General features: G+C 38.2%; 1 long non-coding RNA gene across 1 annotated transcript; it reads right to left on the bottom strand.

The window, feature by feature from the left end:
- Positions 1 to 6710: 6710 nt before the first annotated feature.
- On the bottom strand, positions 6711 to 9040 carry LOC127654876 (uncharacterized). The gene is made up of 3 exons (XR_007971972.1): positions 8270 to 9040; positions 7274 to 7461; positions 6711 to 7149 (listed from the first exon to the last, which is right to left on the bottom strand). It is a non-coding gene; the product is annotated as an uncharacterized LOC127654876 (long non-coding RNA).
- Positions 9041 to 26357: the final 17317 nt, after the last annotated feature.

The raw sequence follows: 26357 nt of genomic DNA, 5'->3' as shown, positions 1-26357 counted from the left end.
TCACATGGACTTACCAACAGAGAAGTTCACATATGGAATGATACCACCGGGAGGACCCTATCTACAGAGAGGGTATACAGCATCAGTTGTCAAAGCAGAGCGAGGCTCTAATGAGGGGAAACACAGGGTTCACCAGAGGGGAAACCTGAACAGTGGAAATGCGTCACAAGGGATTACATAGGGGGGAATCACCAGGTATGGAGCACTGAGCCCAATTACATGGGCTCACCTGAAAAGTGGCGTCATTCCTCCGTCGATCCCGTCACCTAACAGTGCTTAAGATTTAAAGAGGTGTCCAGGGTTCACCAGTTTCGGGGAACTGTTTCGGATAAAATCCCCTTTGAAAAAGGGGAAAAGCTTAATGCAAGTGGTACACCCATCCGGCTGCCCGGCCTACCTGCTGTTACCTCGTAACACCTGGGATGAAACCGGTTCTATGTGTAGGTTGTAAAACCTCACAAAGCTATTGGATGTAGCCCAACCCACATCTCTGTATATGTCTGCTAGAGAGGCCCCCCCTTGCCAGTGCCCAGGAGGATGCAATACCTCTAGTGGAGTACGCCCGAACTCCCAAAGGGCACGGCAGGTCTTGTGACTGGTAAGCCAAGTAAATGGAATCCTCAATCCAATGGGCCAGCCTCTGTTTGGAGACAGCTTTCCCCCTCTGCTGCCCTCCAAAGCAGACAAAGAGCTGCTCCGAGCATCTGAAGCTCTGCATGCGGTCTATATAGATGTGCAGGGTGCAAACCTGACATAGCAACAACAAGGGCGGGTCTTCCTTTTCTGAAGGGAGTGCCTGCAGGTTCACCATCTGATCCTGAAAGGGAGTAGTGGGAACTTTGGGCACGTAACCAGTACGGAGTCTCAAAATCACATGAGAGTGTGCCGGCCCGAACTCCAGGCATTTGTTGGTGACAGAGAGCGCCTTTAGGTCCCACAACCTCTTGATGGATGAGCGCCAGGAGGGCCATATTCAGTGACAAAGTGCTGAGTTCTGCCTGCTCCGGGGACTCAAAGGGGGCACTCTGTAGGGCAGGTAGGACCACAGAGAGATCCCAAGATGGAAACAGGCATGGTCTAGGTGGATTCAACCTGAGGAACCTGGTGATCAGGTTGTGCTTCCATGAGGGTCTCCATCCAGTGTATTGTGATACGCTGCTCAAGCAGCTATGTACACCTTCAGGGTAGAGGTAGACAGCCAACTCTCTAGCCCTTTCTGTTGGAAAGACAGCACAGACCCGGCCCCGCACCTCTGTGGGTCTTCCCCACGAGAAGAAAACCAGTTCACGAAGAGATGCCACTTCAAGGTATACAGCCACTTCGTGGAGGGGGCTCTGGCCTGAGTGATCGAATTTACCATCACTGGCGGAAGATACGCTAGGTCTTCCATGTCCCATCCAGGAGCCAGAAATGGAGATTCCAGAGGTCTGGCCGTGGGTGCCGGAGCATGCCCAACCCCTGAGTGAGAAGGTCCAGCCTCAGGGGAATGCACCAGGGAGGGGTTACTGCCAGGATCATCAGGTCTGATAACCACAACCGGTTGGGTGAACAGGACTTGCTGCCCATCTTCCCTGACTTTGCATGAGATATTAAATCTGAACTGAGGTGGACTGACTGCATCGCTCGATAGCTCCTTGTATAGTAGAACAAGCGTGCTGGGAATGGGAGGTCTGCAGGGGTTGAGCTGGCAGAAGAACTCCCATGTCTTTATCCAGATAGCCTGCGGTGCTCGCCGACCCGCCACCTGAGTATCAGCTCAATACAGACCGGGCTGGGAAGCAGCCGCAGTGGCTCCCTGCTTCACGAAGAAAATCTTGCAATGAGAACATGACCCTTCCACGAAAGCTGCCTCGGCATGCTGGTGCCCCAAGCACTCTAGACCGGAAGGGAGAGATAACGGCCACATCCAGTAGCACAAAGGCGAAAGGCCATATTTAAAAAGATGGCAATTGTTTGTTAGAGATCTTTTAGAAGAAAATATACTCTTTAGAATATACTATTTTGGCACCTGCAGTCTCAGCTGCCGAAGTGCCTCGACCGTGCAAGGGTGACTACTGATATGTGCTGTAAATCCAGCAGCGTAAGCAATCTGAACGAGTGATGCACACCATATCCTTTTATACCCGTATGTCTGGGGCAGAGAGTGGCATGCAAATTCGACTAGCCAATTCTCATTGGCCTTTTCTATTTTAAGAAAATGTGATTGGGGCTCTAAAATTTAACCCCTAGTGTCACTACATAGACACAACGTTGAGTGATTTACAGACAGGGAACAACTGATGTACTGTATTAAAGTTTGCTCATTTATGATTTTTCATTCTTATGGGGAAAGAATCTTAAAGAGTGCTTATATCAGGGCCCTCTTCTCTGCCTTAAAGCTAATCCATGTGCTATGACTGTACGTGTCTGACTGATCATGTGGTTTTAAATGGGCACTGTGTTATTATCTCTCTCATGGTGGATGGTGAGTGAGAGGCTGGATTGCAGGCAATCATTCATTGTGAAACAGTGCAACACAATACTGACTGATCCATTGACCTTGCCATATCTTACATCTTGTTAGAAAAGAATGAAACTCACACACACACCCACTCTCTTACTGGTGTGTGTGTGTGTGTGTGTGTGTGTGTGTGTGTGTGTGTGTGTGTGTGTGTGTGTGTGTGTGTGTGTGTGTGTGTGTGTGTGTGTGTGTGTGTGTGTGTGTGTGTGTGTGTGTGTGTGTGTGTGTGTGTGTGGCAGGGTGGCACAATGGCTGGTTATGTAAGGTTGGACCTGCCCCAGATTTGACCCACATCTCTCCTAACATAACATGTTTTTAGTGCTATGTGTACTTCACTCTTGTTCTGAGCAAAAACACTCAAACACACAGTCTTCCTGCCACCTTGGATGATGACTCCAAGCATGAAAGAGCATACCACCATACTACACCTACTATTGCTTTTTTCAATGTTACTTTCTCCTTTCCCATCTTAACATGTAGAGATAACTATAAGCAAGCCATTAGTAGGTTGATTTCCCCAAAAAGTGTAAGCACTGCACTCTGAAGTGCTTTTCAAAATAGCTATGTTTGTTTGAACGAGATGTCCAGCTTGACAGAGCAGCATGGGCTTAACCAATGGCGTGAGTTTGGGGTGGAACTATCTGTTTTCGGCCAATGGCAGATGGTGGGTGTATTCAGAAATCTCTTTTAATACAGAATTTATATGTGCAATTCTGTTTGGTGATGCTAGTGGCACAGAAATTACACTCTTCAGCTTCAACATCTCTTCGACTAAGTATTTGATCGGCCTGTTAAATGTTAAATAATTTTGATACATTATTGGAATTGACATGGAAAACACTGTTTTTATTTCCAAGATGATAACTGAATGCCACTTGCTGAATTAAACATACAAAGCTTTTAGTTTGTAGCATTTCATGTAAAATAATTATACATTTTTACATTTTTAAAAAACTAGTATATAGTATATAGTGTTTATATTATATAGAAGTAAGCTAGTATTCCATTCTAAACATTGAGTTTCATTCTCTTTTCCTCCTCCATCTTCTTGCTGGTTGCAAAGGACACAAGAGGGCAGACACGCAAACATATATAGACAGACAAAACAACGGGCATGCAAACAAACACATTCACGTTCGTGGAGCTGTGACCTGCCCCATGTGAGGGGGCTACGTGGATGAATTTTGTGGGAGTGGGTGTGTGAATCAAGCCTTTGGGGAATGGATGTTTTATAGTCAGCGTGATGGGGGGAGGGGCAAATAAATAATTTGGAACAGCATCGCTCATCAGCCTATAGCCACACAAGACACTCCCAATTGATATTGGTACACCTTCACATAATGAAATGAAAACAAATGACGGTGAATGAAAGAGCAATCAATATCTATCTTTCAAGATATGTCAACATGAACATCATCAATTGAAGTTTTATGTTATTTTGTTATATGTCCTCCTTCTAGCTGAAATATACTTCCAATTAAACATAGACACACAGCAAATATTGTTCCTCAAACAGGCAGGGGCGCGGGGCCGGAAGCGCCCCTTCCTCAAATATTTATTCTAGTCTTTCTGTATCTGAATGCTAAAGTAGATTTTAATGTAACTAGTTCTGAGTGTGTACATGCATCTGTATGGCTTTTTTCATGGATAGTCAGGGTGTGGATCCTGTGATGGGTCTATGCCGCTCGTCTGACAGTTCTTTGTAAACACAGTATCATATCCTTGCTGACATTTAGAGCTGTCTGCTCTGTACCTGCCTAAGAAGGCAAGCTGGTAGCAGACTGCCATTAAAGCACCCTTTTGAAACATCATATAAATGAAAATGCGGATTTCCTTATGCCGTTTAGGGGATTAAGAAAAAGCAGTTTAACACACACAGGTTTCTCCCGGAGAACGTGGCTTATGTGGCCATGTAAAAGTTCCGTTCTTACAGGTTTTTGAAAAGTGTGTATGTGTGTGAACAGACCGGAGAACAAATATCACAGGATAGAGCCCAACAACAAATCAACACAGCAGAAAGAATTAAACATTTCCAGGAGTACAATGGGAAAAGCACATACAATATAAACTTATACACACCAATGTAAAATATTGACTGTCCCTCACATTTGTGTATATGCGCTCATACATTGGGGGAATCCCACTGATTTACGTAAGAGGGAACCTCACTATTGCATTGCAATTCCACTACAGGTCGTGATAGAAAGTTAAGGAAACAAACAGCAACAACTCTGGGATATCTGTAAATAAACCGAAACAATAGTGAATAAAATAGCGAAGTCTTCCTCGGATCCCATGTTTGTTATTTATACCAGCATTGCATGGGACTTACGTTGTTGATGTCAGTGTGACATGATATGTCAATGCAAAGTTTATCTGCATTGATTTGAGAATGGAACTTCCATGCATTGATAAATAAATAAATAATCAATACGAATTATCATAACAAAACCCAATGTGTTACAGATGCCTTTTCAATTTATGAATGAGATCCACTACCAAACCAGCATAAACCAGTCTGGACAGCATAGAAATTCATGACAGATTTCTTGTATTTTTTGTTTTAATAAATGTTCCTTCTACAAGATATACAAATCTATCATGCGTGTTCAACAGTTTACCATCTGTTTGTATTAATTAATTGATTTGGTATGGATACCAAGTTACCAAGGTTTTGTTGTACCAAGCCAACATTCTGGTATTGAGCCAACTCTATTTAACAGCGCAGAACTTAAAAAAAAATTATAATAATTTCTAAAAACCTGACAAGCATGCCAAAACCAAACAATTCCTTCAACCTGATATGTACTGCAACATCTCTCACTACTCTTAGAAAACAGCACACTGAATATCAAACAGAAGAGCAGGTATTTATGAGCCACACACACTGTGTATGAGCATGAAAGGAGGGACAATGATTGATCAGATGAAAGCGGTCCCTCTCACTGTCTTCCCCTTCTATTCTCCATCTATCTCTCTCTCCGTCCCCATCCCCCCTCCACTCACCCAACTGGGGTGTCCTCTTCTCTGTGTGAGCAGGAAGACAAAAGAGGAAGGCTGCTTGCCCCATCCCTCACTCAGCCTTTCCTTGAAGGGTCAAATGGCTCTCCCTGTGGCCCCTGGCTGAGGGATTGTCCATTTTAACTATACTCTCTGGGTGATTTTGTACGTGTTGTGTGTGTTTAGTAGGATAAAAGGTGAGTTGGAGGAAGGGTTATTATAATTTTGAAAATGTTACTAGTTGTTATCCTCTTATTTTCAAACAAGTTCTTTTTTTTTATAATAGTTTGTATTCTGGTTTTTTGATTTGTTGTTCGAGTTTTAGGCCTACACATAAATATAACATACAAGCATACAAAATTCCAACAAGTAATTTTATCTGTCACTGCATCCGAAATCACATACTGTCAGAGTATGTACTGCATCCTTCTGCGTGGACATAATTTTTTGGCTTTGCTATAAGCAACAAATCATTTGAAATCTTTTAAACCAACTGATCTCAGTTCAGAAGATTCTAGGCTGTCAGTAAATGGTTACATTTTCAACATATGGAGTCGTGTGACAAAAAAAAAAAAAAACATGGCGCCCAATACAGCTACAGCTACAAAAAAACTATATCTGGTAAAAAAAAAAATATATATATATTTTATATTTGAATGATGTATCGCGTAATGGCATGCTACTAAACACAATTCTTTAGACATCCCATAATTACTTCGCATTTTCAAATTGAGAAAAAAAAAGTGTTGCTTTGAGGGGCTTTATATGAGGTTAGGATGCAAACAAGGTGCATTTTGAACTATTCTGAGGCCACTGCAGACAGACAGCACATCAGAGGTTAAGTCATTTACTAAATGCACGGAAGCATCCCTTTGAGTTCCTATGCAGCTGAGTGCATTCACTCTGTAAAAAAAAAAAAAAAATCCAGTTTCAGGCTGCAAAAGATGTTTGGATCAATCAACATATTTGGCTGACATGGGACAATGGTGATCAGTACATAGATTCAGAATTATGTATAATTAATAATGTATAATTTACTTTAACATGGTTGACAGTGATTGGATGATTTTATTACAAAATAGAAATAAAAAACATTGTAACATAAAAGTAATATTTAAGTCAAATAATTTTTATTTGTGACTTTCTATAGCTTAGACCCGCTGTCCAAATATTTGGCCATCTATATATATATATTTTTTTATGTGTCTACTTTGAATATGATGTCACCTTAGATAACATGGTCTTTTGGAATAGTAAGGTGTTCAGTGGATTTGCACTTCAGAATCTTGCAGGATGTAGTAATTTGGATATTTCTTGCATGCTGTTTAATGAATACTGTGGATTCAGACACCCTATTCATTTTACATACTGCTTTGTAGTAGAGAAGTAGGCATGTAATTGGACACCGGATGTAATAGGTTTATGTTCTTATTATAGAGCACATTTATAGTTTTTTTTTTTTTAAAGCAAACAACACACATACTCACTAGTACAGTCCAAATAATCACTGAATTCAACAGCTATGTCAAACTCATGGATGTTCATGCATGTATCGCTCCTTTCTTGTTCATGCATGTATCGCTCCTTCCCACAATAATGTTGGGTAATGCTCATAATGAGGAATGCTCATAATGAGGATTGTTTCAGCCCTGCAAGAGATTATGAAAGTCATGTAAACACATGTCAAAGGATCCTAAAACTATTCTCTTAAATGTGATTAATGAGCAACAAATATTGGAACCATGTTTGGCAGTGTTGCATTCAAACACTTACCTGACTGTGCTTTGACTATGTTTACACCTGCTAATGAACATCCGTTCTGAGTGGTGCAGGTGCAGGTGAGACAGGCTGCTGTTTACACCTGGCATTCATTTCACCTGGAATGTGTCTCCTTTGACCACTTGAGATTGGATTTTGTTTCTGATTTCCTGACTGCATCACTTACTGCTCCTTTATTTCTTCTTTGGAACAAAAAAGGAGATGTTAAGCAGAATAACAGCCACAGTCATCATTAATTTTCATTGTATGGAAAAATAATGCAATGAAAGTGAAAGGTGTCTAAGGCATCAGAACAGATTAGATTTTATGCTACAAATACAATGTCCAATTCAATCATAAAATGTTGTGGATGTCAGTTGCACCACATCAGTTCGGATCACACATTAATAGCAGGTGTAAACTGTAAATAATGTCATATTAGATGGACCTTAGATAATAGGACACATTAAAAACCCCAAAAGTGGCCCATGCCTGGCTTAAATAGCACCTGGATGTTCCTTTGCAACTAAGCTAAATCAGAAAACAGGAAGCAGAATTATCCCGTAGTGCCCTGCTATGGTGTTTGAGTCTTAATGTGAACTAGGCTAATCGCTGAGTGTTTTGTGAGATGAGGTGTCAGGTAAGGCTGAACAAGGGAAATACTGACCACATTTACATGCACTTAAGAAGATGGTTTATTCCAGGGTTTTTGCCGAAAGCGGCATCTTGAAATGTCATGTAAATGATAACGCTGATTTTGTTACATCATTTAAGGGAATAAGAGAAAGCGGTTTAGCACACCTAGATTTCTCCTCAAGAACGCAGCTTAATGTGGCCATATAAACACATAAGCTGCATTCTGATGGGTGTTTGAAGAGTGCACATTTGCGTGAACATACCGAATAACTAACGTCATAGGATGGAGCCCAACAACAGCAGAAAGAATTCAACATTTCTGGAAGTACAGTGGGAAAAGCACATACACTAAAAACCATACCCATTTATACACACCGATGTAAGATATCGACTGTCCCTCATATTCACATAAATGCGCTCGTTGTTGGGGGAATCCCAGAAATGACATATGAGGAAAATCCCTCTATTGCAGCACAATTCCGCTGCAGGTCACATTTGAACGTTAAGGAAACAAACACAGCAACAACTCTGGAAATATCTGGAAATAAAGCGAAGCAACAGAGAATAAAATAACAAAGTCTTCATCAGATACCATGTTTGTTATTTACACAAGTGTCACAAGGAAACTACACTGCTGTGGAAAAAGCTTCTTACTGATCGAGCCACATGTAAATGGGAGTAAAGTGTACGCCGCTTATACAGTGCATGTAAACAAAAAGATGCTTTCTCATGATAACCCAGTTTCTGGTGTCCATGTAAACGTAGACACTGAGAAATCATAATCAAACCAACTTTGACCTTACGAAATTTTGCCACTTCTAAACGTAACCTTGCTTTATGTCTACTGAGTACAGACTGTGAAGACTGGTCAAACTCAGGCTGTATCTGCTAAATCAAGTAGACACATACTTGTACTATATATATGATTGTTACAATATGATCTTGGTGAGATCTTGAGATCTTTAAATAATATTGTTGTACTACTATAATGACAATAAAGAACTTGACATGACTTGACTTGACTTGAGGAAAAGCCAAGGCAGAATAAGTGAAATCAACAGTCTTACAAAATTGAAATGGTACTGCAGAAACTCAAGTAAGCTCTTGCACCAATGTTGACAGTGTTTTGCCTGGAAAATAAAACAAAAGAAGTCAGGGTGTCTAAAGACTGTCTATTCAGAATGTCTTTGTGGAAAGCTCATTCTTCAGAGCAAACTCAAGGTAATTTAGATAGTACGTTCATAATGTGTAGGGAACACTAAATAACAAGATATTTATGTTGCATATCATTCAGACAAGCTAGTATAAACATGATCATGACACTCTAAGCAATCAAAGTCTGCCGATATTTCCCTACAAAATAAAACTTACACAACTCCCAAGATTTGTCTCTGATGGCCAAATCGTATAGTGTGCACTGGGCTTCATGGATTTCCTTGGAAAATAAAATTAAAAAGTTTTACATCACTACTGCGGCACAAGACTATGACGCAAGGAGAAAGAGAAAGCAGGAATGTTGCATAACATCTGGTCTGAAAACAAGTGTAATGAAAAGCAGACAGTGAAGCACACATTCTAACATATGTATGACTAATGGGTTATTGCTGATGTCTGCCCCAGACTTGGCTTACATTATTTCATTTGTTGAAATGTTTTATCTGCCCCCCGCCCCCTTTCTTTTGTAGGGGCATAAAATCACAAACACATTCCTGACAGCATTCCTGATGTAGGAAAAACAGCATTCTGAACATTGAACTCTTTTTACACCTGGTATTAACAACTGATTATAATAATGTGATCTGATTATAAGTGGTCAGCCAAAACAGATGGCTGTTTACACCTGGAATTAACATGCACTCCAAAATTGGCTTCTGTAACCACTTGCGATCAAATTTTGTTTCTCTGATGTTGTGACTACATGTTACTGCATGTTGATAAAGCCCAAAAAAGTAAATGTTTTAATTTTATTTTTTATTTGTTTTAATTTTCTCCCCAATTTGGAATAATTCCCAATGTGCTCTAAGTAGAGTGCGTTACCATGGAGACCTAGCACTTGTGGAGGCTTCACGCTATTCTCCACAGCATCCACGCACATCACCGAGAGCGAGAACCACATTATAGCAACCACGAGGAGGTTACCCCATGTCAATTTACCCTCTAGCAACCGGCCCAATTTGGTTGCTTGGGAGACCTGGCTGTATTCATCCAGCACGCCCTGGATTCGAACGCGTGATTCCAGGGGTGGTAGTCAGCGTCTTTACTCACTGAGCTACTCAAAGTAAATGTTGCATGTGGATGATGTTCAATGAAGTCTTGTACATGTGTGAAGTCTATTATAATAAAAATTATTCAAATCAAGACCTCCAGTCTTAGGCCTCTGGATGAATATTTGTGCATCTGACACAATGTACACTGACATGCACGCAACACTATTAAAGCCCCAAAAACACACACACACACACACACACACACACACACACACACACACACACACACACACACACACACACACACACACAAAGACAAAGATTCCCCATTTAGCCTTAACAGACTGTAGGGGCAAGTGCTGTTAGCAAGCACCTATGAAGGCCAGAACGGTACACGAAGGGGTGGGTTGCCAGCACCATGCCCGACTGCCTTTGTCTCCCCAGTGGCGATGTTTTTACACACCACACCAGGTACTCATTTTAGGCTGAGTTAACCTAGGGGAGGCCCGGGAACGGTTCAGATAACCGTCACTGGTGTTGGCCATGCTATCCTGGTGCAGCTATCCTTATGAGGACTCTCCATAGACATAATGATTTTTATACTGTACGTATTATAGATTCTATCCCCTAAACCCATTTCTAAACCTAACCCTCACAAAAAACTTTTATATTTTCAAAAATACATTGTTTAGTATTTTTTTTTTGTTGTTGGTATTTTAATTGATTTGAATTATGGGGACACTAGAAATGTCCTCATAAACCACATTTATAGCATAATACCCTTGTAATTACCAGTTTGTAACCTAAAAATTGTCCTATTAAATGACCCAACTGGCAAAGTTTTTATAGTCAAAACAAGTGAAAAAATCGACCAGTGCTGAAGAAGTAATCCAAAGTATTTAGAAAACGTTTCTGACCTTGAGTAATCTGACTAAATATATTACAAATGGCATTTTACAGCATGTATTCTGCAATCTGTAGTGCAATACATTTCAAAAGTAACCCTCCCAACCCTGCCAGTGCTTATCTGATGAGGAATGATGTACAGCTCAGAGTTTAAACAGTGAAGTGAAGAAATTCCCAAGAAAGGATATAAACAGAGATAAGGAAAAAAAAAAACTTCACAGGGAAAACCACAGTGCATTATAAAAACTCACAATGCAAATCCAAAGAGTAAGTCAAACAGTGAATGGAACAAATTCAAGTTCTCTAGAAATGTTTATTTATAAACATATGGAAATCAAGGGCACTTCAGTAGACAGAAACATGAAAAATGTGCTTTGGTGTCCCTGAGACAGGTGCAAGGAGCAAGGAAATCAGTGAGTTGGACGGTGGTTGTCTTTTTTCAAATTGAGGACATATTGAGAAACTGGTTTCCTTTTTGAGGAGCCACAATATAAGTTTATGACAGTTGTGAGGAGGTGCGGAAGCCTTTGTGCCCTCTCATCATAACTCCATCTCAGGCCAATGGAATAGTTCACCCAAAAATGAAAAATTCTGTAATCATTTAATCATCCTCATGTCATTCCAAACTCATTTTTATTTCTGTGGAACACTAAAGGAGGCGTTTTGAAGAATGTTTATGGATTTCTTTTCCAAACAATTAAAGCATACAGTGACCAGGTGTGTCACAATTAAAACAAATGAGGATTGACACTGTTCAGTTAAAAAAAAAAATAAAGACAAAAAACACATCTGTATATATTCAAACATGGTGCTAATGCCATTGCTTCTTGTGTGTCGCTACCAGATGTGACCCACCTGTTTGAATACATGAAAGTGAAAATTTTATTTAAAATCTGTGATGGAGGGTAACATTTTGTAGTAAATAACAACCTCAGTTTCTATTTTGTTGACGCTATATAGTTGAGGATGCGAGGACCACAGCGATATGGCACATTCTGCTGGAACTGAACAGTGTCAATGACCATGTTTACATGCACTTAAGAAATCGTCACGGTTACTGTTCTCTGAGGGAGGGAACGAGACGTTCTATGAGGGAGGAAACAACACCAGAGTGGCATATATAGATGGAGAGAGAGATTACACTAATCAGTTATTCAAAGACACACATTCACACATGGTCATATAACAATGCTTAGTGTGCATGTTTGGATTGGGTTTTTATCTGGTATGTTCACACACTATTCGAAAACCTGTAAGAAAGGCGCTTTTAAATTTACATGGCCACATTAAGCCGCATTCTCCGGGAGAAACCTGGGTGCGTTAAACTGCTTTCTCTTAATTCCTTATATGGCATAAGGAAATCGGCATTCTCATTTACAGAATGCTGCTTCCTGCAAAACCTTAGAATAAACAGTTCCCCTTCTGTCACTCACTCGATGTTGTGTCGATTTAAGTGATGCAAGGGGTCTTCCTAGGGAGCCTCGCGTACCTCTGAACTTGATTTTGATTTCTCATTGGCCTTTTTTCAAGTTCAGAGGTATGTGAGGCTCCCAAGGAAGACCCCTTGTGTCACTTCATTCGACACAACGTCGAGTGAGTGACAGAAGGGGAACTGTTTATTCTAAGGTTTTGCAGGAAGCAGCATTCTGTAAATGAGAATGCCGATTTCCTTATGCCATATAAGGAATTAAGAGAAAGCAGTTTAACGCACCCTGGTTTCTCCCGGAGAGTGCGGCTTAATGTGGCCATGTAAATTTAAAAGCGCCTTTCTTACAGGTTTTCGAATAGTGTGTGAACATACCAGATAACAAACATCATGGGATGGAGCCCAACAACAAGTCAACAAAGGGGACAGAATTCAACATTTCTGGAAGTACAGTGGGAAAAGCACATAAACTATAAACTATACCCATTTATAGATACCAATGTAAAATACTGACTGCCCCTCATGTTCGTGTATATGCGCTCGTACACTGGGGGAATCCCAGTTTTATGTATGAGGGAAACCCCACTATTGAAGCGCAATTCCTCTGCAGGTTGTGACGGATCCCATGTTTGTTATTTAAACAAGTGTCGCCAGAAAATTACATAAATTAGCCGCATGTATCCAAGAGTAAAGAATACGCCGCTTACACAGTTCATGTACATGGGAATGCTGCTTTCTCGCAATAACCTTCTTTCTCTTAATAAGCCTCTTTCTGGTGTCCATGTATACGTAGACAAAGACTACTGTGGTGCAGAGGCCTAAATCATCTCTTAAATATGCAGAAGTTGTGCTTGACTACACTGCACATTTATATATATATGCCAGGTAAAAATGCTGTTCTCCATCATTTGATCATTGTTTTAATAATTACTGCAGCCATGATCGATAGAAAAAGATTCTAAAAGAGAAATTATGGATGTTTCACTGTAACACAGACACACACACACAAACACGCACACACAGTAACATAAGTATGGCCGAATACTTTAATGGCTTTGCAATGTAAACATCATAAAGTATCTACAGTAAATACATTAATATGGTACCATAAACGTGTTATTATAGACATGAAACACAACACATTAAACAATATGTAACAGGGGGTCCCTGGACCGTCTCTCTCTACCCACAAAGGGGTTCTTGGCCTGAAAAAGGTTGAAGACCTTTGTTTTCAAGTGAACTATTTTTTTAGTATTTGGGAGAAAGTATATCCCCAGACTTTCTTCCGACCTGGTTCAATATGTGTTGTTCAACCTCCCTCACTTCCAGTGTCGGTGTGACTGCTGATCTGAGCAGAGCAATATTTGGGTCAGAGAAGCAGCAGCAACAGAAAACAGTTAACCTTTCCATGAAAGTCTGTTGAAGTACAAACAGCTACAGGAAGGAAGGAAACAACACCAGAGTGGCATATATAGATGGAGAGAGAGATTACACTAATCAGTTATTCAAAGACACACATTCACACATGGTCATATAACAATGCTTAGTGTGCATGTTTGGATTGGGTTTTGGTGTCAGTAAAGTCGAGACCAACAGTCTGACTCATATACTATTGAGGGTGTATGTTACTGTGTGTGTTACTGCAAATGTTAATTTGAATCAAGTTTCAAATGTGATGCAAGCATGTTCCATGAGATTTGTACCAGAATTGTGGAAACAGCTGTCCATGAAAACACACTGCAGAGATAATTACTTTTTCTTTTCTTTTCTTTTCTTTTCTTTTCTTTTCTATTTTAAAAAGTATAGAATAAAAATAAATGTAGTATGTGCACTTTTTTTTATTGCTAACTGATAAACTTTGAAACAGAGATAGCATTAGCATAATATATATATATATATATATATATATATATATATATATATATATATATATATATATATATATATATATATATATATATATATTACTTATTATACTTTTTTAAATTATGCAGTCAAATGAGATTAGAGAAAATATTTGCATATTTGGATGCTGGGGTGTGCCCCCTTCTGAGTTATTGTTGCAACAAAACAAAACATTTGGGCCAGTGTAGATAACCCATTTAGTCTTGAGTAAGTATTTCCTCTTTTGCATTTCATTCTCTGCTCTGCAGTCAATACAGGATACTACTGACTTCCTATTAACTGACCCAGTTGGTGCTTCCTGCAAAGTGTCAGCTTGCACAAACATAGGCACACATGCACACACATAAATGCATACAGACCTTTTCTTGTCAACTGTTTTTACTTTTTCATTAAGTGAACTAACAACTTCCTTCCTGCACCCTGGGTTTGACATGAGATGTGAGGAGAGAGAGAGAGAGAGAGAGAGAGAGAGAGGGAGGGAGAGAGGGAGAGAGAGAGAGAGGGAGGGAGAGAGAGAGAAAGTCAGATGGAGAAAGTGGCATTAAGTGAATGATAAGAGAGAGAGGCATGTGTGCATTTGTTCAAGCACAACTAAAAAAAGCCTTCCTCCCTCTGATTGTTATCAGGACGCACAAAGACATATTTTACTCGCAGTTATTTCATTCCAAAGTATTTCTCTTGTCTGTGAAACACAAATGGAGAAATTTTGAAGAATGCCCTGTTCACTTTTTTCTTCAAATGTATCCATAGGCTACCATGAATGGGGACTAGACCTTTAAAGCTTAAAACTAGACTACAAAAGTACCTTAAAATTATCATGAAAGTAGTCCATATTACTCATGCACTATGTCTTCTTAAGACATATGATAGCTTTGGTGATAAACAGACCTTACTTTAAGTTATTATGCACAGAAAATCTTCACATCCCCCCAAGCTCACCTTGGTGTTCGTTAGAGAAGGTTGTTCAGACATACTCTTTACTCCTTTTACGAACTTAGATTTTAGAACTTGTTTTTGAAGTGTTTGAAGCACATAAAATTATTGCATGGGTGAGTAAATGATGAAACGGTTGAACCATTAACGGAGGGTCGACAGGTAGCTCATAACATTTTCACAAACAAATGCATTTTGTGCTACAATGTTTCTAGAAGCCAGAAATGAGAGGAAGCTCATAAGATTTCTTGCTCTCTATGAGGTCCTCATGTAATATAGGTTTAGAGTTACTGTAATGATCACATGATGAAGGGAGATTTCCATCTCTCCCCCTAACTCTCATTGGAAATCTGGAGGATACTTTTGTAATAATGAGATGCCTGAAAGCTGTTTCCTCTCAAGCAGGAGCTCACAATGCTCTAGGAATGCTCCAGAACAGTAGAATTCTCAAAAGTGCTGTGAAGGGTCTGCTCAAATTCTCACAAATATACACATACATGTTTTCTTAGTTTGTGGAAATCAATGAAATATGTGAGTATAGTAATCTACTTAGTATGGAAATATAGGAGCAAGTTGACCGGCATTTACAGTATACCCATTTCTCAGTCAAAGGTTGTATATTTAAGCTAGTTAAGAGGTAAATGTACCTAAATCACCCTGTTGAGGTGGAACTACTTTTCTAGGTGGATGAAACTCTCATGGCAACAAAGTTGTAAAATTGGATATAACTTTACACAGAAAAGATTATCAAGCAATTTTGTCTCATTAAAATCATGTTAACATACATATTGCTTGTGTCTTGTGGTATTCTTTTGAAAAAGTATTATAACAATTACGGATTGACTCCATTCACTTCTATGAATTTGTATTATTTAATTTTTTATGTAAAGAAATGAGGGACAATTTAAATGATTTTTTGTGGTGATCAACATTAAGCCACAAATGCTGTTGATTGAGCTTAACTTGTACTGAACACAGAATATTACTTTACATTTACATGGAACATCCTTTTCAGTTCAATTCAGATTTATTCATTGTTTAGTTACTTAATTTGATGCTTCAACATAGGCTTACACAAATGCACTCATGCATTTTTACCCATTGTCTTACTGAAACCCTGTCTTTCACTGTGTATATCAGCAAGTTCTCTAAACACCTCTGTTCTGAGTTCCTTACAATTTACACAGCTTTGTTTTTCTTCATGCCTGAAATGTCACGTAAACCTATTTCTATAATAAGCCTGTGATGAGTAGGGACAGGGCATGGCTGTGACTATGCATGCCTGGCCCCCAATCGAGGTAATCAGCCGAGCAGAGGTTTGAGTGCAGTGGAATACGGCAGTTCAGGTGTGAGAGAGAGCCACACACAGCTGCAGTGTGTGCATTTGTGTTCTGTGTCTTTTTGTTTAAGTTTTCATTAAACTATTATTTTGAGGGTTCAGCCGGTTCCCGCCACATCTTTTCCGTTCCAAACTTTGTTACAAACCCCTAACAATGATATGTGGAATTCTTTTTGGACACACATTTTTCCTTATTCAAACTAATAAAATCTCCATGTTGTTGATTTGAATACCCAGTAATGTTCAGTCATCAGTGATGGTAAAACTATTTTTAAATTATACAAATATAATTATACAAATAATTATACAAAAATAAAAATATTTTTACTGTGTTTCCAAGATATTATGAGTCATTGATGTGAATATCCTTTTTTTGTTAATTTGAAATGGGTTATTTAAACCAAGTATAGTTTTGTTATACACACACACACACACACACACACACACACACACACACACACACACACACACACACACACACACACACACACACACACACACACACACACACACACACACACACACTGTATGTACAAGATTAGTTTTCTAAACAACATTTTAGCTAGAAATAAATAAATAAAATAAAAAAATGACATCTTTGATATCATATACACATTAAGAATGGGATTGGGATCTCTGTAGTTTTTACTAAGCCGGGAGTGTTTAGGATGAAGGCATGTACTCTGAAAGTGTGCAAAATGTAATCAATTATGAAAATATAACTTTATGCATATATAATTAAGTGAATGTATTGATTAAGGTGAAGATCATACCTCACACTGCAATTACAGTGGCAGTTCTGAGATCAGACTAAACATTTACTAAATCTATTGATAATGTTTTTATTTACCTTTGATTGGATGCCAGAGGAGCTTGAACCACCAACTGTTATTTTAACCAATAAAGTTGGCAAAACCGTCAAAAATCCATAGTAAAATTAAACCAGGCAACACAAAAATATTTTTGTTGTTGTTACACTATTCAGTGAAGTTCAAAATAAAATAAAAAAAGCATTGTGGAGTATGTCTAGATATATTTACATATATATATATTGTATACACATACACACACATATATATATATATATATATATATATATATATATATATATATATATATATATACAGTTGAAGTCAGAAGTTTACATACACTTAGGTTGAAGTCATTAAAATATTTTTTTTAACCACTTCACAGATTTCATATTAGCAAACTATAGTCGTTTAGGGTATCTACTTTGTACATGACACAAGTAATTTTTCCAACAATTGTTGTCACTTTTAACTGACTATATCACAAATCCAGTGGGTCAGAAGTTTACATACACCAAGTTAATTTTGCATTTAAGCAGTTTGGAAAATTCCAGAAAAGGATGCCATACCTTTAGACAATTAGCAAATTAGCTTCTAATAGGAGATGTTCTGAATTGGAGGTGTACCTGTAGATTTATTTTAAGGCCTACCTTCAAACTCAGTGCCTCTTTGTTTGACATCATGTGAAAATCAAAAGATATCAGCCAAGAACTCATGAAAAAAATTGTGGAACTCCACAAGTCTGGTTCATCCTTGGGAGCAATTCTCAAATGCCTGATGGTACCACGTTCATCTGTACAAACAATAGTACTCAAGTATAAAAATCACAGGTCCACACAGCCATCATACCACTCTAGAAGGAGACGCATTCTGTGTCCTAGAGATGAACATAGTTTGGTGCGAAAAGTGCAAATCAATCCCACAACACAATTACCTTGTGAAGATGCTGGAGGAAACAGGTAGACAAGTATCTATATCCACAGTAAAACAAGTCCTATTATTGACATAACCTGAAAGGCTGTTCAGCAAGGAATAAGCCACTGCTCTAAAACCACCATAAAAACTACAGTTTGCAAGTGCACATGGGGACAAAGATCTTAATTTTTGGGAGGAATTTCCTCTGCTCATATGAAACAAAAATGTAACTTCTTTAAACCATCATAATGTTTGGAGGAAAAAAGGTGAGGCTTGCAAGCCGAAGAACACCATCCCAACCCCAAAGCATGGGGCTTGCAGCATCATGTTGTGGGGGTGCTTTGCTGCAGGAAAAAACTGGTGCACTTCACAAAATAGAAGGCATCATGAGGAAGGAAAATGAAGTGGATATATTGAAGTAACATCTCAAGACATCAACCAGGAAGTTAAAGCTTGGTCTCAAATGGGTCTTCCAAATGGACAATGACCCAAAGCATACCTCCAAAGTTGTGGCAAAATGGCTTAAGGACAACAAAGTCAAGGTATTGGAGTGGCAATCACAAAGCCTTGAACATTTTTGGGCAGAACTGAAAAAGCTTGTGCGAGCAAGAAGGCCTATGGCTACATGACTCACTTACACCAGTTCTGTCTGGAGGAATGGGCCAAAATTCCAGCAACTTATTGTGAAAAGCTTGTGGAAGGCTACACAAACCTTTGACCCAAAACAACCATTTAAAGGCAAAATATATGTAAACTTCTGACCCACTGGGAATGTGATGAATGAAATTAAAACTGAAATAAATAATTCTACTATTATTCTGTCATTTCACATTCTTAAAATAAAGAAGTGATCCTAACTGACCTAAGACTGGGAATGTTTTCTATGATTCAATGTCATGAATTTTGAAAACACAAATCACAGACATTTATGGGATTAGATTTCTCAGTGTTATCCAAAAAATTGTATTTGGATGGGATTGAAATCACTAAGCACAAATGCATCTATGCAGCACAAATGCAGCATCTATGCAGCACAAATGTACCAAACTTCTTCAATGAGAACTATTCCTGTCCACATTCGTATTGCAAACAGAAAGGCAAACATAAAACGCTGTCCTTCAACCTCATATACACACAAACCTTTCAGTTATCTTTATCAAATCAGTAAAGCTGTCCAATTTAACCAAAGATATTACTGTAATGATATTAACGGCTGACGTTACAAGACGCTTTATTTAACTGATTTATGTCACTTATTATGAGCACTTCTTTTCCTGTATAAATGAAGTGATTTGATTTTTATTGATTTGATAAATGTGACATAAACGAGGCTTGTAAAAGTGCTTATTGCAGGTTCATGACAAGAAGTGTTGAAAATGTAATCTGATCTGATTAGACAAGACACTATAGTTATAATGGGGACCCTGGACAGAGAGCACACACACACACACACACACACACACACACACACACACACACACACACACACACACACACACACACACACACACACACACACACACACACACACACATGTTGTGTTTCCATGTTTTATGGGGACTTTCCATAGACATAATGGTTTTTATACTGTACAAACTTTATATTCTATCCCCTAAACCTAACCCTACCCCTAAACCTAACCCTCACAGAAAACTTTCTGCATTTTTACATTTTCAAAAAACATAATTTAGTATGATTTATAAGCTGTTTTCCTCATGGGGACCGACAAAATGTCCCCACAAGGTCAAAAATTTCGGGTTTTACTATCCTTATGGGGACATTTGGTCCCCATAAAGTGATAAATACACGCTCACACACACACACACACTACATTTCCCAGTATCCACTGCCCTAATCACTTCATGTTATCCCCACCTGTATGCCATTCCCTCATTAAGTTTCCATGTGTATATATACCCTCTAGTTTTGTTCATAGTTTGTCAGTCCTCCTTGAATGTTAATGTTTGAAATGTTAATGTTTGAAGACTAATGTTTGATGTTAATTTTATGTTTTTTTTCCCCACTCCAGCATTTGTTGTATAATTAAAAGATACTAAGATTCTACTCCTGCGTCTCCTCTATTCAACTCCTTGGGCACCAAACATTACAATTTAACATATTGAGGTATTATTATTAATTATATTGTAACATTTGGTTATATTATGTTTGTGATTTCTCATACCTTCTTTATATAACGTCCTTCCCTTGCGCATTTTTGGCCTCTAGTGGGTATTGCTTTTCAGACAGATAAACAGCAGCACAGGGCAGGAAAGTACAGTACAGCTCAATTAGTGAGACATTTAGGACAGGCTAGGACAGTTCATTTTGAACAAGAGGGGCAAACATTTGCAGAATTTAAGTACAATACTGAAATGATGGGAATCGATAGAAGTGGAGAGCCCGTCTCTGCGTGTAATGGTGCAAGGAACCAGATGGTGGGGGAAAAAAAATATGTTCAGTGAAAAATCAAAAGAAGAATGCAATATGTGTAATTGTAACTATATCAGACATTATTAGTAAAACATGGGAACTCAATGCGTGGGCATTTTTGCCTCCATATTTTACATTTTCTGTGATATTTTTGTCCATTTCTGTGGCATAGAGTCCTGACCTTAACCCCACTGAACGTCTTTGGGATGTGCTTGGAAGATTTTATGGAGTGGTTTGACTCACCCATCATCAGTACAAGATTTCGGACAAAAATCAATACAAGTCTGGATGGAAATAAATGTTATAATGTTGCATTAGTTTGTTGAAACAATGCCAAGATTTCCATATTGGAGTACCCGACTTTTTTTTTTTTTTTTTGCCAGGCAGTGTACAATGCAAGTGAATGATGACCACAATATTAAAGTCTTATTTTCTATACATCTTTACCTTTGACTAGCCCCTACCAGTTGTGATTTGTACAAAAATAAGTGAAATGCCCAAAAAAACCAAAAGAAGGATAATGTGAAAGTTAATTTCTCACCCACACATATCATATCACTTCTGAAATATCTAAGAGTCTTCTGGATTACTTTATGTGCTTTTCCGACCATCAAATTTCTGGTCACCATTCATTTGCATTGTATGGACCTACAGAGCTGAAATACTCTTTGAAAAATCTTTGTTTGTGTTCAGCAGAAGAACAAAATTCATCTGGGATGTGCATTAGGGTAAATAATCAAAAGAGTGAATAATGTGAGAATTTTTATTTTTGACAACTATCCCTTTAAGTGAATAGAAACTCTTAACAAAATAATGTTTTCAGAAATGTCGACCCGCAGAGTTGGTGTCCTCTTCTTCCTTGTTCATTTTCCTCCCTGCTGATGCTTTGCTGTTGAGGCTATATTTGAGTGTGATAAGCTCTCCACTGCTTTCCTAGGACAAAATTTCACAATATGCAGCTGGCTCATAATGATAAAGAGCTCCTTTCAAAAACAGAGAATACACACTTGTGAAAATATGGCCCTCAGGTCTGATGAAAAGACACAAACTCTATAGAAACATGCTGAAAAAAAGTTAGTGTGCTAGGCACAGGGGAAGATAAGGCAAATCAAAATATATTTACTCACTTGAACTGAAGCGGGAGAAAAAGAGAAGTTAAACAAATACACTTTTAATGAGATATTACTTCAGAAACTAGAAAACAGTACTGTGCAATAGTCTTGGGCACATTTGAAGTTTCACAAAAACGGTCAATAGTGAGTCAATAGGAAATGCCCATTTTAGATTTCCAAACATTCTTATATAAATAGAACAGAGGTTGAACAAGGAACTGATGGTATTGATACAAGTTGATACAACTGATGGTATTGCCCCCACAGAGTCCAGATCTCAACATCATTTAGTTAATCTGGGATTACATGAAGAGACATAAGCAAAAATTGTGGCAAGTTCTCCAAGATGCTTGGAACAACCTTGTAAAACTGTGCACAAGCATACTTAGAAGAAGCGGTGCTGTTTTTAAAGCATAGGGTTGTCACACAAAATATTTATTTGATTATTTTTTTAAATTTTTTTATGTTTACTGCTTTTTGCATGAAGTTAATTGATAAATAAAAAAAATCAGTATTCAATTATTTTTAAAACATCCTCATTGAACAACATTTTTCACAAATGCCTACAACTTTTGCAGAGAACTTTATTTGTTACAAGTTATTTGTTAACATTTGCATCATTTATTGGTGGGACACGCCCTTACCACTTTTTGCTTTGGCCAACTTTGCCCCCACCACTTCCTGAAATTGCTTTCATCATGTCTAAGTGTCTAATGCAGAAGAAACATCTCCAGTTCTTGAGCAGGAGTTTCCATTTAGTGTTACAATAAGTGGCGATCTAGAGCTGATGTTTGTTATTTTTAATGTTATGATAAGTTTTTTCTTGCGTCTGTTATCAGTGGCGTTTAGAGACAGCGGGCAGTTCTTTTTTTCTCGTGCATTCGGACGCTAGCTTGCGCTCCTTTCCAGTTAAATCACAGAGCAAAATGCAGACAGATGTGTCCCTGCTTATAATACATCCACTGATGTACAGATGCATTCTTAGTTTAGTCATTCTGAATAAAATTCAGTGATCCATATTTTTATCCACTGACTAACAAAATCCAAGTACTGACATGTTCGATGTATGAATCAAGCGATCAAATTAATTATGTGAAATATTTATTGGAGCTCTTAAAATGTCATCAAGACCGACTTTTTATCAAAACAGCAACATATTAATTGACATTATCTGCACATAAACTAATTAATATTAGTGAGTTTTGCCACTTGCTGTATAATAAAACAAAAGAAAGTAACGACCATGGACATTTGCTCTGTTCAAAATCTAAGGAGAATTTGTCAGGCATCATAGATGTGTGTTCCTATAGTCTGTTCTAAAATATATAATTAATATTTTGGCTTCAAAGATTAATCTTAGACTAATTCATCTTTTTTTGACCAAATTATACTAAATGCAGCATCACATGTATTCTTCGTACAAGTGAAGACAATTGCAAAATGCATTGTGCTGAGCAAGATGTTGAACAAGAGAAATGTTGATTACAAATATGTATATTTCATGCACTGCTGAAAGTATGGGTAAAACTAGTTCAGTGTAATAAAAAATTACTATGTGTGTGCCAAGTATTTTTATGCTTATTAGAGTATCACAATTAGCTTAGCGACAAGCTAATGCTAAACTCTCTTGGAGTCAATTGTCAGAAAGAAGAGTGGTAAATGGATCTTGAAATGTTGCAAGCTAGATTTGAATCTCATAACGTAAACAAGCACCTTGATTCTGTGCCAGAACAAAAGTGCTAATCTCTAGGAAATGGCTCTGATCATACCTTTCATGCTTTATCTCCAATTCTTCTCTCTGGGCCCCATGCGCACCCAAGACACAGTTGTCTTACACGCCCTTTTCACACACACACACACACACACACACACACACACACACACACACACACACACACACACACACACACACACACACACACACGTAGTGTTTCCATGTTTTATGGGGACTTTCCATAGACATAATGGTTTTTATACTGTACAAACTTTATATTCTATCCCCTAAACCTAACCCTACCCATAAACCTAACCCTCACAGAAAACTTTCTGCATTTTTACATTTTCAAAAAACATAATTTAGTATGATTTATAAGCTGTTTTCCTCATGGGGACCGACAAAATGGCCCCACAAGGTCAAAAATTTCGGGTTTTACTATCCTTATGGGGACATTTGGTCCCCACAAAGTGATAAATACATGCTCACACACACACACACACACACACACACACATACACTTTTAGCCTTCCTGTAACCTCATCACATCCCATCTGTCCTTGGTAAAAGCTCTGGGATTTATCTGGGCAAATTGATTTCCAATGTTTACAATTGTCTTTGTTCTGTGTGAGGAGTGAGTGCTAAGAGAATTCTACTCCACAATAATTCTTCACTTCTTAGGCTAGGTTGCCACACACAAGAGGTTAAATACCACTGTGAAATGGCATCAACACACTATATTTGGAATCCACACTTCTGTAATCTATTTCAGAGCATTGAAAGAACAGAAAGTTATCATTGAATAACTGTTCACATTTCAAACTGTTCCTCACACAAAGCTCCAGAAATGTATGGCATAGGGTTTCCATTAGCTGGTCATTTCCAGTATTTGAACGTTAAAATGTCCCAGTGCCAGACAAATTGAAAAAATTGTCAGACATGTTGTCTGGTGAAAATATTAACATGAAGTGTCAACAACTCCTTTAGCTCACTTTAGAATCACATTGAAACAGCCTTGCGTTTGCCGTCTTCTGGAGGAGAAGGACACCAGGCTTATGTGCATTTCAAGTTTTAGAGAAATTATGAACACATTTGACTTCACGTTGTCTCCAAACACTTCTGACCTATGAGGAAAATAGTCCTAAAAAAAAGAGAAAGAAATTAGCCAAGCTTAGAAATTATATGACATAATAACCTAACGATTTTTATTATTTTAATATTTCTTCTTGAACGAAAAGATATGTGGTAAACTGCAGTTTAGTTTTTTGCTTTGCCCTCTGTTTTTGTTTTGAATGTTTTTTTATTTGTTTGTTTAATTAGATGCTAATTCCATGACTGCCATTATTTTTAATGGAAAAGCAGCTATAGTATAATGGACAATTTTTTGTTGTTGTTAATTTTAATTGATTATATCATTATTATATTGCATTTGCATAATCAATCTTGTTATTGTGCAAACAACACTGAAATGCGATAACTGGATTTGTTTCTAATTTGTCAGGTAAACTTCATAATTCCTGGACACGTTGGCCAGCACCAAAATCTCTTAGTGGAAACTCAAGACATAAAAGATAGCACACAAGTTTTATGCTGATTTTAGGTGAACTTGACAGACGTAATAATTGATTCCAATATAATTTGTATGTTAGCATGTTGCTAAGCTAATGTTGTCCATCCATCCATCCATCGTCAACCGCTTATCCTGTGTACAGGGTCGCGGGGGGCTGGAGCCTATCCCAGCTAACATTGGGCGAAAGGCGGGGGACACCCTGGACAGGTCCAAGCTAATGTTGTGACCCTCTAAAATTTTAAATACATAGCACATACAAATATTGTGTAGCAGTCCAATTTTGTATTAGTTTAAACTACTTTTATTTATTGTTTTCAGTGTTAAATAAAAATATTTATTTACTTTTATAATACTAATATATAATACTTTTTTGGAGCTTTTTTCCACTATGTTCACTATACTCTGTTGTTATGAATGTAAAAGAGCTGTGTGAAGCTTTTTCAAAATTCTCCATTTGTGATCCATAAAAAAAAAAGAAAAAAAGCATATGGGTTTGGAACGACATGAGGCTCAATAAATACTTTTTGGGAGAACAATTCATGCTCAAAAACAGAGAAATCACATCAGTAAACACTTTATTACACTTATCAAAGGAGGATAAACAGTTGGCAATATCAAAAGCCAGTAAACAGAGGTCTTCAAAATCATATAGATTAGCTGGGCTCCTACCTAGTAATGTGCAGCTCTAACACCAGTGAAATGAGCACTTCAGACCAGACTCTAAACCTGAGTAGCAATTTATTAAAGAGCAGGTGCAGTTACAGGTGCAACGTCTCTCTCTCTTTCTCTCAGCCAGTTATCCCTACACACAATCAATCTATGTATCGCTTGCCCTCTCTGTTTCTCACTCTTTCTCTTCCCTGCTTTCTCTCTCGTTTTTTTCTTGTGTGTGCAATCCATTCCTGGACAGGTGCCAGCTGTGTCTGCAGGCACCTGCGTCAGCTAGCTGCGCAAAACAACACTCTCCACTCTCTCCTCCACAGTCAACAACCCCACTTAGCAAAGCCAAAACCTACTCACACATCCACACAAACGTCATCCTGGCTCAAAATCCAAAGAGTGAGGCAGTATGGAAGATTTGCTGTTTTTATCTAGTAGACTACAATATTTGTGTGATATTTGTAAGTGTATTTAAAAGTGAATTAGAGGAATAATTCACACAAAAATGAATCTGTCATCATTTACTCCCCTCATGTT

Source organism: Xyrauchen texanus, chromosome 14, assembly GCF_025860055.1.
Source record: "Xyrauchen texanus isolate HMW12.3.18 chromosome 14, RBS_HiC_50CHRs, whole genome shotgun sequence".
In the NCBI taxonomy this organism is placed as follows: Eukaryota; Metazoa; Chordata; class Actinopteri; order Cypriniformes; family Catostomidae; genus Xyrauchen; species Xyrauchen texanus.
The sequence above is the reverse complement of the archived record's forward strand: the minus strand, read 5'-3'. Positions and strand labels throughout refer to the sequence as shown.